Source organism: Macrobrachium nipponense, chromosome 39 (assembly GCF_015104395.2).
Source record: "Macrobrachium nipponense isolate FS-2020 chromosome 39, ASM1510439v2, whole genome shotgun sequence".
NCBI lineage: Eukaryota > Metazoa > Arthropoda > Malacostraca > Decapoda > Palaemonidae > Macrobrachium > Macrobrachium nipponense.
Window position 1 is genome coordinate 12,468,881 of NC_061099.1, and position 12,779 is coordinate 12,481,659.

Genomic DNA, 12,779 nt, shown 5'->3' on the forward strand with positions numbered 1-12,779 from the left:
ATTAAGGCATTCTCTACAATGTAAATTCTCCACAGTCATCTGCCTCCATGTCAAACCTTTTATGGATAAGCGCTGCCCTCTGCTGTACTGTTCAATAAGAAAAAAGTGTTTTTGAGAATGCAAGGTAAGTCCAACCCTAGGCAATCAAAGTCATGATACACTGGTTGGGTCGGAGACCAATGTCTGAGAATACCAGGTACTTGGTCAACTCTTAACATGAAGCAAATAAATGAGGCACCTGATATATTCCAAAAATTAAAAGCAGTAGCACATATACTCCTTCTAATTTAGCAAAATTACCCAACTTTCAACCAAAATGTTCACAGGTCAGGTCTGACATTTATACGTATACCATTAAGGGTAACTCAATCAGTTGATTAACAAAGTTCACCTCATAAGTCAGATGGATTCTCTTGGTTCTCACTTTTACACAATGATATAAATTCTTGGTTTTAGTTACTGTAAAATATACATTTGTCATACATGTAAAATAATATCTAAATATAATAGAAGTATTATTGACATAGGGCCTTTTTGTAGTAGTTTCACTGTATTGTGCTTTCAAATAGCTAGGACGAGAAGTCCTCACAGTATTGGATTTTCTGCTTAACATGGACTTTTAAACAAGCCTGCATAGTAGCTAAATCACCTATTTAGTTTTCTTTGATGCAACAGCAATTATAAAACAACCAGATATCACTCCATTCCTTTTCTTGAAACAACGTCACTGTATGATCTTGTCCCAAAGATTGCTTCACTTCAGTCCCTGGTATCAATGCCTTAATGTAGTGAATTTCCAACTGATTATCATGTTTCTCCCTATACAGGCAGTCCCCGGGTTACGACGGGGGTTCCGTTCTTGAGACGCGTCGTAAGACGGAACATCGTCAAAAATTCTAAGAAAACCTTACTTTTAATGCTTTGGGTGCATTGAAAACTATGTAAACTGCATTCTTATGGCATTTTTCATCAAAAAAACCTTCAAATATTGATTATTTTGCATTTTTGTTGTCATATTTGATCTGCCAGATGAGCGTTGTAGGCGTCGTAACCCTGGAACATGCGTCGTAGCCCTGGAAATAATGTCTGATGAATATAATTGAAAAGCGTCGTAACCTCGGAACGTTGTAAGCCAAGACCGTCGTAACCTGGGGACTGCCTGTAAGGCATTAAGAGTTCCAGGACTCAAAATAGTATTCAGTCTTCTTAAACAAAGTTTTTCATTGAAAAATTATAAAAAGAAATCAAAATGCTCTCACCTGATCCCTCACTTTTCATTTCAGTGGCGACGATTACGAAGACGGGAAACCTATGCTTATGTACGACCAGAATGAGCAGCAAATCTTAGCGAGCATCGAGAGAGACTTCACATTCAACTGAATACTACTTACATCAATCGTCAAGAAGAAAACCACCGGCTGAGAGAGCTGCACAGTGCTCCAGTCTTGCTCTCATTCATCCCCCATCGGGGCTCCAGGAATCACTGACAAGGGAACTTTACCTGCACAGAAAATAAGAAAATATCACTCCAATTTATGTGACGATAAATAATTAGCCAGCAAAACAGTGAACTATTCCTACTGTGAAATGTCAAAACTATAAATTTGCAAAACAATATTCATTCCTTACAGAAAACACTAATTTCCTAAGTCTTTAGTTTGATTTAGAAGATTTTTCTGTACAATCATTCAAAAACAGCAGTAAAAACCAGATTACATATTACCAAATACTTGTCATTTTAATATACAGCAAATATTTTCCTTACTTTTCTGTGATTGCTGAAAAAGTTGTATCTCAGGAAATGTGAAACTGTTTAGCATAAATTGCCCTTAAGTGATCAATAAGGGGAATGGCAATGAATCTTGAAAAATCTGAACTCTCAAGAAAATACGTACTATATCATAAATAATGATTTAAAAAAACGTACTGCTGTATATTTGATAGACGAACAAACTGTTGCAAGATAATTAAAATTGCATCAACAGCAACTATCGAGCAAGACAATACTTCAGATTCTTTTCGAGTTATTCAATGGCTGAATGATTTTCCTTTCAGCTTTCCAGTCTCTTTCAACATCGCTTTCATTTTTGGAAAAATGAAATCCATATGTTTAAATTGCTTTGCTTATGAATAAATTCTAAATTATTAGTGGAGCTTTTATTTATGTTTTTTATATTCAAAGAGAAGCAGACTGTTAATAAAAAAAAAAGTAAAGCAATTAACATGTGGTGGTTTTGGAAATGTCATCAACCGTACGTGCAAAAATGTACAATGCGTTAAACATCAAATGTGCACTTTTGCTGTAAGTTCTGAGTGAAATTTGATCACCTTGTTCTTAAAACCTTGCTGGAGAGCTGGAAAATGGATTCTTATCTCGTTTAGGTTTTGAATACACAAAACATAAAGCTGAGATGAGAATTTGAAGTCCACTAATATCAATGTTGTGAGCAGCAATAATTCATGAACTGTGAAAATATGACAAAAACGCAAGAAAACATTTCCCTTCTTGTACTACTCTTACTGTACTATATGTAATCTTCACGAATTAAACGATTATATTGTCATGTTGTATTCTATGCCTGGTGCTACTGGAGAAACAGTGAAGTGATGTGCAATATGATGACACAGATGTCCTTCAGTTACTAGTGACTTATGAAAGGAAAGGACTAAACATATCCAATTTCCACTCCAACATAACTTAACATATGATGTGATGCCAAACTTGAATAGTGTTACTGTTGTGGAACAAAGGACTATGTACTATAAAACACAATACTATACTGTAAATGGTTTTCTACTGTAATCTCTGCACTCAACTTACTTGAATCAAAGATGCCCTTTTAAACATGAAATACATACACCAAGAAAGAAGACAATTTAACTACAATTCCCATTACTATAAAATATGGATAAGCCATGCAACTACAGAACTAAAAATAACACATAAATAAAAACTAGGTACAGTAATAAAAATAATTAAGCATCCCATCCTATACTTCTGAATCATTAGCAAACCAAATTCTCACCAAAAATAGAAATGGCTTCAATCATTCTGCCTTTAACAGATCTCCAGAGATTTAAAACACTTATATCTTAAAGCAGTTTCTTCAGAAACACGTAACAGCTCAAAACCTGAGGCTTTCTTCAATAACCCATGAACCACATTTCAGATCTTACAATCAAATTGAACAAATGGAAAGGTTTCAGCTGGTGGATGCCTTCAGCTCTTACATGTATACTCACTAGAAATCATACCTTAAGTCATAATGCAAAATTGGTTGTTAGATTATTAATGGCCCCCCCCCCAAATTTGTTTTGTTTCCCATGAGGGAAGTCTTTTATCTTTCTTAATGGGCTTAATCACAGTTGCCAAAATTTGATATTTCTTTCTGGAAAACTTCTCCAGTAATAATATCATGAGCATGACTGTCTTTAATCAGGTTAGACAACTATAATTGCACTGTGACGTCTTAGTTTCAAGAGTATGTAAAAAAATGTAGTTTGTAGAGTTAACCATAAAGGGTACTGTGATCACTTAATGTACATAAATTTTAACAAATGTAAGAGTAATTATAAGCATTCATTACTTCATAAGCTTATTAATATTTTTCATGTAATACTTGATCAACAATTCCAAACATCTTAAGATTTCTTATTTTAAAATTGCAGTAACTGCTGCATCACTTTGTGAAGAAGTTATTCTTGCAAAACGTGGTCGCATTCATTCATTTCTCTGGCAAATAAAATGTAAAAGCTCAGAGACATGACAGTTTTTTCATTCTTTCACATCAAATACCTCTCTGTATACTACTGTGCTGCATCTTTGAACCCCCTCAAGTACTATTCACCTGAACAAAATATGTATTTACAGACCATTATTATTCACAGTAATCTCAAATTCTTGCACACTCTTAAGAGTATCATGCCTCCAAATTGATTACTGTAATGATGACAATCTTGCTATGCTATGAACTTAGTAGATAAATGATGGTGATGTTTGCTTTGTTTTGCATACCATTGACAAAGGTAATATGAACCAGAAGTTCTTTAAGAGAACAATAATTATTCATATACTCTTTATATTGTTCAACCTTCCTCCCAGTCCTGGGTTGATTCATTGGAAACAATTCAGTAACTTTTTGTGGCAGTTTTGCTTTATCCCAAACAGTGATCTGCAACCAATGCTCCTAATCTTCACCTGTATCAGTCTTTGCTCCATAATCTTCCTTTACTCGCGGTAACAATCTGTCATATTTTACTCTACTTATTTATTTAATCACTTATCTATTTACCTTAGCAGCTGATCATGGATTATGTCATTAACAACTTGTATTCAGTTTTTCTCTTTCTTTCATCTGGTCTACTTTGTTCAAATAAGGGCATCCTGTCCGGAAGGTTACTATGAATATGGATTACTTTGTCCTGCCAGAACATAAAAACACTACACTGTATTATCATGAATAAAATAATTCTCTGACCTCAATACTACACCAGAAAACTAAAAGTAAAGTTCCCAGAATAGTTTTAATTTCATCATTCAAACAGAATGGATTGAATTTTTCCAACCACTGAAGGGTGAGTAGTCGTATCCAATCCAGACACATAGTAAATGATTCGGGAGAAAGGCAAGGAAATTTACGAAGTGGAATGACTGATTTACTAGTTCCTAACCTGGAAAATGCCAGTCCTCCTTATTCGTTTGATAATAGAACCAGGTTCAATATTTTCATGAAACTAAATTATTAACATAGTTAAGATAATACTGTAATAATAACAGGTGGATAGAGTATTGGTAATAATACACAAAACCACTAGAAGGGCTCTCATTGTAAATTGGATCTCTTTGCTTCTTGGGTTAACACAGGTGTGTAAACTTCATTGGACGATAGTACATATACTGTTAGGTCAATGTGATGTGCAATATCTTTTCTATGAATCCATACACTACTGTACCATACTGTATCTCACAGTCATCTGACTACTGTACATGTAAATATTGTTAAAAAATTTTGTAGATAATACTTGACTAGACAACATTAACTGATATATCAGTTAATGGTAATACAGTAACAGATTGTGTTTATGGCTTAGCAAATCGTATACTTTCTCTGAATTTTTGTATAAAACTATAGCTGAATAAAAATGTCTACCCTTGAAGAAAAAAAAAATTAACCTTTCCTACAGACTGCTAAAAATTTTGATGGTGAGTTTTCACATATAATAAATAAGTCACTATCAGTTCTCCAGTATAACTAGTATATCCTTGACAATACCTAAGAACAGTACATACTGTATGATGGAATGGAATAAGTAGCATTAACCAAACCAGTTTAAACAAATACTAACACGTATGAGACTTTTCTGTATTATTGACATCATTAAGTAGTATGGAATTTTCATTATCAACATTATTATTACGTATTTCAACCTAATCCCTGATTCACTTTTGAGCTTTCAATGGCTGGCCTGTAGGGTTTATTCTTTAAAACTATAATCTATACTTCCTTTAAACCAATCTTTCTAAAAATATCATCATTCTTAACATGAAAATCATGAAGATCCTTACGGTTCACAGCTAACTGAAGCTTGGCATTTATGTAAAATATGTCAAGTGTTAGTCTTGACCTGCATTTCTTCATTTGGGGTTGGGTCTTGTGTCATATTCCTTTATCTATAGCAAATATCTTTACCGTGAATATCACATTAATTAGCTTTTGAAAGTACGAATACAATATAGGAAAGTTTCAATTGTTGTCAATTAAAAAACAAAAAAGTTTTTGTACAAAGTAAAATACACCCGTGCAACAAAATACAATATAGTACATAGCTCAATATGTACATGTCACTTATTCCAAACCAGCCAGACAATAACACAGAGCTGCTTTGCGTGTCAAGGTGACGTAAACCTAAGTGAACATCAATAAATCAATACCAAACTGAAATGCCAGAGTGCTATGTCATATAATTGGAATGCTATACCACACGTAAAAAGCCACAATCTTAGTACTATTTACCGTACTAATCATTTATGAAGAACAAATACTATACTATAATTTTAGCTTTAGTATATTTAAGCAGTATTGTATCAGATTTACAGTCTATAATTTTAACAAGATACTGCATGACTGCTGTTACTAATATTACTGTACAGTATTATATTTACTTATAATCCAATACATGTACTAAAATAATAATAATAATAATAATAATAATAATAATAATAATAATAATAATAATAATAATAATAATAATAATAATAATAATAATAATAATAATAATAATATGTGGCGCCGTGGAGGAGTGGGTTAGGTCGTCAATGGACTTAAGTCAAGTTAAGCAACATTGGGGCTGGTCAGTCGTTGGATGGGTGACCGCTCTCCTCGGCGTCGATTCCTTGGGAAAGGATCTTTACCATAATTTCCTCAGTCTACTCAGCTGTAAATGAGTACCTATCCCTGATGGGGTAGGGTCCAGCTATGGGTTAAATAGCAAAACTCAGCAATGATGGAAAGAAATGAAGGAATAAACGACAACGACGTAAATGGAACCTCTGGCAACAGAGGAGCTTCGTCCGGCAACCAGGTATTCAACCCAATTGAAGGGGAAGACGGTCAGGTACTTGGAGGTCGTCATCCAGCAACTGATCACCACAACGACAGTAATCAACAGCCTGAGATTGGAGCTACAGAAGCAAAAAGGAAGAAATGGACAAGAGAAGAAAATAAGGAAATATGGAGATGCTACATCAGAAGCAACCCGACGGAGAGGACATAGAGGAAGATTGGTCAACATCTGGAATGAGAAGAATAACACCCCCCAAACAGAGCAGAGGCTGGCAGAGCAAGTAAGGAACATAAAGAAAAACAACTGGCTCTCCCCAACAGAAAGAGAAGAACTGGAAAGGGAAATGTCACACGACAACAAATTACACGAAGACGAACTGAGAGACGATGCCACAGAAGACGACAGAAAGGATGAGGTATCAAACAACGACACACGAAGAAACACCGACGAAGTAACAGAGAGGACGGAATGGGTAGAAAAGATTAGACAATGGATGGAGCCAGATACAGAGAGAACAAAGATCCCCTCCATGAAAGCCTACAACACCAAGAAATTAAGGGAGAAAACAAGTGAGGTCAATGAAATAATGGGCATAATACACACCAGTAACAAATAACTTGGTATATGCAGGAGCAAGATTAGTAGCAGAACTGATGGGGATTCGAACACTAACACCACCAGCACAACCAACCCAACAGAAACCAAAACAGCAACCTCCTTGGAAAAGGCGCCTGGAAAAGCAAATCAGGGTGATGAGATCTGACTTGAGTAAACTGAAAGAGATGGCAGAAAAAAGGCTAAGAAGCAAGAAAACAAGGGAGGAACTCAACGAGAAATACAAAGTACAAGAGAGGGGACTAAACAACACAATAGAAGATGTAAAACAGAGGCTTAAGGCCAAAGCACATAAAATCCAACGGTACATGAACAGGAATAAGGGATACCAACAGAAAAAACTATTCGGAACCAACCAGAAAAGACTATACAGCCAACTAAGAGGGGAAGACAACCACCCAGAAATTCCTGAAGCCGAACCAAGTAAGAGACTCTGGGAAAACATATGGAGTAATCCGGTATCACACAACAAACATGCAACATGGCTCCAGAAAGTCAAGGAAGAAGAAACAGGGAGAATAAAACAAAGATTCACAGAGATCACGACAGACACAGTCAACCACCAACTAAAGAAAATGCCAAACTGGAAAGCCCCAGGTCCCGATAAAGTCCATGCACCCAAATGGATGACCACAGGAAGAACATCCTTAGTGCAAAAAGACAAGAGTAAGGGAAATATAGGCAGTAACTACAGGCCTATCACCTGCCTACCAATAATGTGGAAGTTACTAACAGGTATCATCAGTGAAAGGCTATACAATTACCTAGAGGAGACAAACACCATCCCCCACCAACAGAAAGGCTGCAGAAGGAAGTGTAGGGGCACAAAAGACCAGCTCCTGATAGACAAAATGGTAATGAAGAACAGTAGGAGAAGGAAAACCAACCTAAGCATGGCATGGATAGACTATAAGAAAGGCTTCGACATGATACCACACACATGGCTAATAGAATGCCTGAAAATATATGGGGCAGAGGAAAACACCATATTAACTAGCAGAGGTTAATATCAGGAGAGGGATCTTCCAGGGCGACTCACTGTCTCCACTACTCTTCGTAGTAGCCATGATTCCCATGACAAAAGTACTACAGAAGATGGATGCCGGGTACCAACTCAAGAAAAGAGGCAACAGAATCAACCATCTGATGTTCATGGACGACATCAAGCTGTATGGTAAGAGCATCAAGGAAATAGATACCCTAATCCAGACTAAGGATTGTATCTGGGGACATCAGGATGGAGTTTGGAATAGAAAAACGCGCCTTAGTCAACATACAAAAAGGCAAAGTAACGAGAACTGAAGGGATAAAGCTACCAGATGGGAGCAACATCAAACACATAGATGAGGCAGGATACAATTACCTGGGAATAATGGAAGGAGGGGATATAAAACACCAAGAGATGAAGGACACGATCAGGAAAGAATATATGCAGAGACTCAAGGCAATACTCAAGTCAAAACTCAACGCCGGAAATATGATAAAAGCCATAAACACATGGGCAGTGCCAGTAATCAGATACAGCGCAGGAATAGTGGAATGGACGAAGGCAGAACTCCGCAGCATAGATCAGAAAACCAGGAAACATATGACAATACACAAAGCACTACACTCAAGAGCAAATACGGACAGACTATACATAACACGAAAGGAAGGAGGGAGAGGATTACTAAGTATAGAGGACTGCGTCAACACCGAGAACAGAGCACTGGGGCAATATCTGAAAACCAGTGAAGACGATTGGCTAAATAGTGCATGGGAAGAAGGACTAATAAAAGTAGACGAAGACCTAGAAATATACAGAGACAGAAGAATGACAGACAGAACAGAGGACTGGCACAACAAACCAATGCACGGACAATACATGAGACAGACTAAAGAACTAGCCAGCGATGACACATGGCAATGGTTACAGAGGGGAGAGCTAAAGAAGGAAACTGAAGGAATAATAACAGCGACACAAGATCAGGCCCTAAGAACCAGATATGTTCAAAGAACGATAGACGGAAATAACATCTCTCCCATATGTAGGAAGTGCAATACGAAAAATGAAACCATAAACCACATAGCAAGCGAATGCCCGGCACTTGCACAGAACCAGTACAAAAAGAGGCATGATTCAGTGGCAAAAGCCCTCCACTGGAGCCTGTGCAAGAAACATCAGCTACCTTGCAGTAATAAGTGGTACGAGCACCAACCTGAGGGAGTGATAGAAAACGATCACGCAAAGATCCTCTGGGACTATGGTAGCAGGACGGATAGGGTGATACGTGCAAACAGACCAGACGTGACTTTGATTGACAAAATCAAGAAGAAAGTATCACTCATTGATGTCGCAATACCATGGGACACCAGAGTTGAAGAGAAAGAGAGGGAAAAAATGGATAAGTATCAAGATCTGAAAATAGAAATAAGAAGGATATGGGATATGCCAGTGGAAATCGTACCCATAATCATAGGAGCACTAGGCACGATCCCAAGATCCCTGAAAAGGAATCTAGAAAAACTAGAGGCTGAAGTAGCTCCGGGCCTCATGCAGAAGTGTGTGATCCTAGAAACGGCACACATAGTAAGAAAAGTGATGGACTCCTAAGGAGGCAGGATGCAACCCGGAACCCCACACTATAAATACCACCCAGTCGAATTGGAGGACTGTGATAGAGCAAAAAAAAAAAAAAAAAAAAAAATAATAATAATAATAATAATATATTGGAAGGAGATCCTCTTTCAAAGTCTTACTGAAAGATATTACTGCATCAGCTGCATTCAACTTGTAAATAGTCTTCTCTATTTTTCTAATAATAGCTTTCTCTCTGCTATTACAACTGGCGAGTATTGCGCCGATATTACTCGTCAGGAGGAGTCAATTTCAGGGATAATGGTTACAAATTTATTTATTTGTCACAGTAAATGAACAAATAGGTCAAAATATAAGTTAATCTAGTGGCCAACGTTTCTCTCGGTATCATCCGAGCATGATCACGGCAGTGGATCGGAGCAGACTGTTGGTGCTGTTGTTGTTGTTGTTGTTGTTGTATTAAGCCAACACTTCTTGTTGGCACGGGCCTTTCCCTTGTTCGGCCCGTAGGTGATCTGAAAAGATTCTTTAGGTACATGGTTAGTTTTTTTGAAATTGGAAATATCTTTAGTTGTAGAGATAGGAGTGGACAGGGGAAGGATGATGGTGTCAGTAAGAGAGGGCCATCATGTCATATTATAGAAGAAGTTTGAATGAGTGTAAGGCTTTCGAAAATCGGAGAAGCGGTGCAGGTGGGGTTGTCCAACCCTTTACTCCCTTGGGTCCCTGCGGGAGGATTTTAGTTGTAGGTAAAGTTTTTTAAAAGAATGATAGTGGATGATGTGGATAGAGCCTTACAATGAGGGGATGTGATGAGGGTGATTGATTTTATTAGTTTGATTACCTTGGTGGAGGTAGGTTGTAGAGCACCTGGGCATGCTCTTCTAAGTTTTCAATGATTGTCTTTGTGACTGTGGCAGCTGCATGCTCAGCATCTTGTGCAGGTATTGCATTTTGTGCTGCACCTCTTAGCTGTGCTGTTTCTCTGCATTCCAGCAGGTAGTGAGGGAGTGGTTGCTGTGTGTTTCTTCTTGACAAGTGTTCACATGGTCTGACACTGTTTTCCCCCACAATTTCCCAGCAGGCTTTATATCCTAGCCTGAGTCTGTGGATGATCACAGCAGTTTTCTTGGTGTGTGCCTGTCTATGGGAGGAGGCACTAGACCAGTCGATTTCTTATACCATCTGGCAGACGGTGAGTTCTTTTCTACCCACTCACGATGGTCATTTATCAATTTTTCTTTGCAGAGTGGTTTTCATTGCATTTTTGACTTGTTGCAGTGCAGGTTGTATATGTACTTGCACTCTGTCAATGTGTTTTGTACTTTTGGCTAGCTCATCAGCCCTCTCATTGCCTGGAATTCCTATGTGACTGGGTATCCAGTTTAAGGTGACAGGTCTTCCTCTTTCGCTGTGCTGGTGTAGCAGTGTTTTAATTCCAGCCAGCAGTGCCTTATTTTCTTTAATTTTCTGTTGTTGCAGGGCTTGCATTGAGGACTTTGAGTCTGTGTGGATGATTACAGGCCCTACTTCATTCTCCAGTGAGTACAGCAGTGCCTGTCTTATTGCTGTTAACTCTGTCTGCATAGTGGAGGCGTGGTTGGAGGTCCTCCAGCAGGCTGTGAAGTTTCTTGAATATACTGCAGCTCCCGTAGTTTGATTCTCAGGATCTACAGTGCCATCAGTGTAGTATGTTTGTGCCCCTATGGTCTCAGTGTTTCTGATTGCTTCATAGGCTGCCGCTCTTAGCTCTTCTCCTGTGCAGTCCTCTTTTGCTCTTGGCAGGCTTGTGTATTTGTATATTGTAGTGTCCTTCTTCCAGGGTGGTAGTTGTTGTGTGCCCTGTGTTGTGTCTGGACCTAGTTGCAGCAGTGTTTCTGCCATGCCTAGACTTTTGATGTTGTCACTTTGGTCCTTACCATAGGAACTCGAAGTTTGAATCTGTGGGTGTTTGGCAAGTTCCTCTCTTGCTCTTTTCTTAAGAGATGGAGTCTCTTTCTGAGAGGAACATCTTGGCCATCGTGCTTACATTTCGCTGTGCAATCCTATCCTCTAGCTTTGGCAGGTTAGTTTCAAGCCTGAGGTTGCACAGTCTTGTCCATGTAGGTGCTCCTAGCATGAGTCTCATTGCTGTCAAGATCTACTCAATATATAGCGGCAGGTCAGCAGGGGGGTCAACCGCTAGCTGCGTTTTCATTGGCCGGTGGCACAATGCGCTCCCGCCATTGGTTAAAGGAAGTTTTCTTCAAGACGCTTCTCGTCGTTGAAGGTCGCAAAGTTGCAGCCTATACCCTATCGGCTCCTTCTTGGCGATTTGGGAGGGGCCCCTACGTTGCCAAATGTACTTCTCTCGAATTTTTAAAGGCCTACCCTTCCCATTTACCCCTTTTAATCCGTGCGGCTGTCAAGGAGGTTTACCCTCCTTGGCGTTTGTTAATGTCTCATGGGAGCAATATACTTCTGGGGGTTCCCTGTTGCCTCGACACTCCTTCGAAAATATTTCCATTCTTCCAGGTCTCTGTTTTTCATATACGTTTAATTAAATCTCTTTTAGGACCTTTCTTGTGATCATCACAAGCCACTGAAAATATATATATATATATATATATATATATATATATATATATATATATATATATATATATATATAGAGAGAGAGAGAGAGAGAGAGAGAGAGAGAGAGAGAGAGAGAGAGAGAGAGAGAGAGAGAGAGAGAGAGAGGCATAAATATACAAGTGAAATTATCGGCAGCTATTCAATTTATCATCTTTATATAATATACTCCCTCTTTTCTTTCCATTACGAGTATTCATAACATTTTTCTATTCTTATATCTTCATAAGGGTTTGTCAAAACAAATAAATTATTATTTGGGTCATGAATGTCATATAGTGATAATAATAAACAAGAATGACAAGACTATATTATAAAGATAATATTACGGCACGTTATAAATACAAAACTTTTAAGAAACAATTCGTTATATATATAAGTAAATTAATTTTGGGAACTGAAAAGAATA

General features: G+C 37.9%; 1 pseudogene; it reads left to right on the top strand.

Annotated features, from left to right (window-relative positions):
• Positions 1 to 2,562, top strand: part of LOC135210132 (macoilin-2-like) — a 69,310-nt pseudogene extending 66,748 nt beyond the window's left edge.
• The last annotated feature ends 10,217 nt before the right edge of the window (positions 2,563 to 12,779 follow it).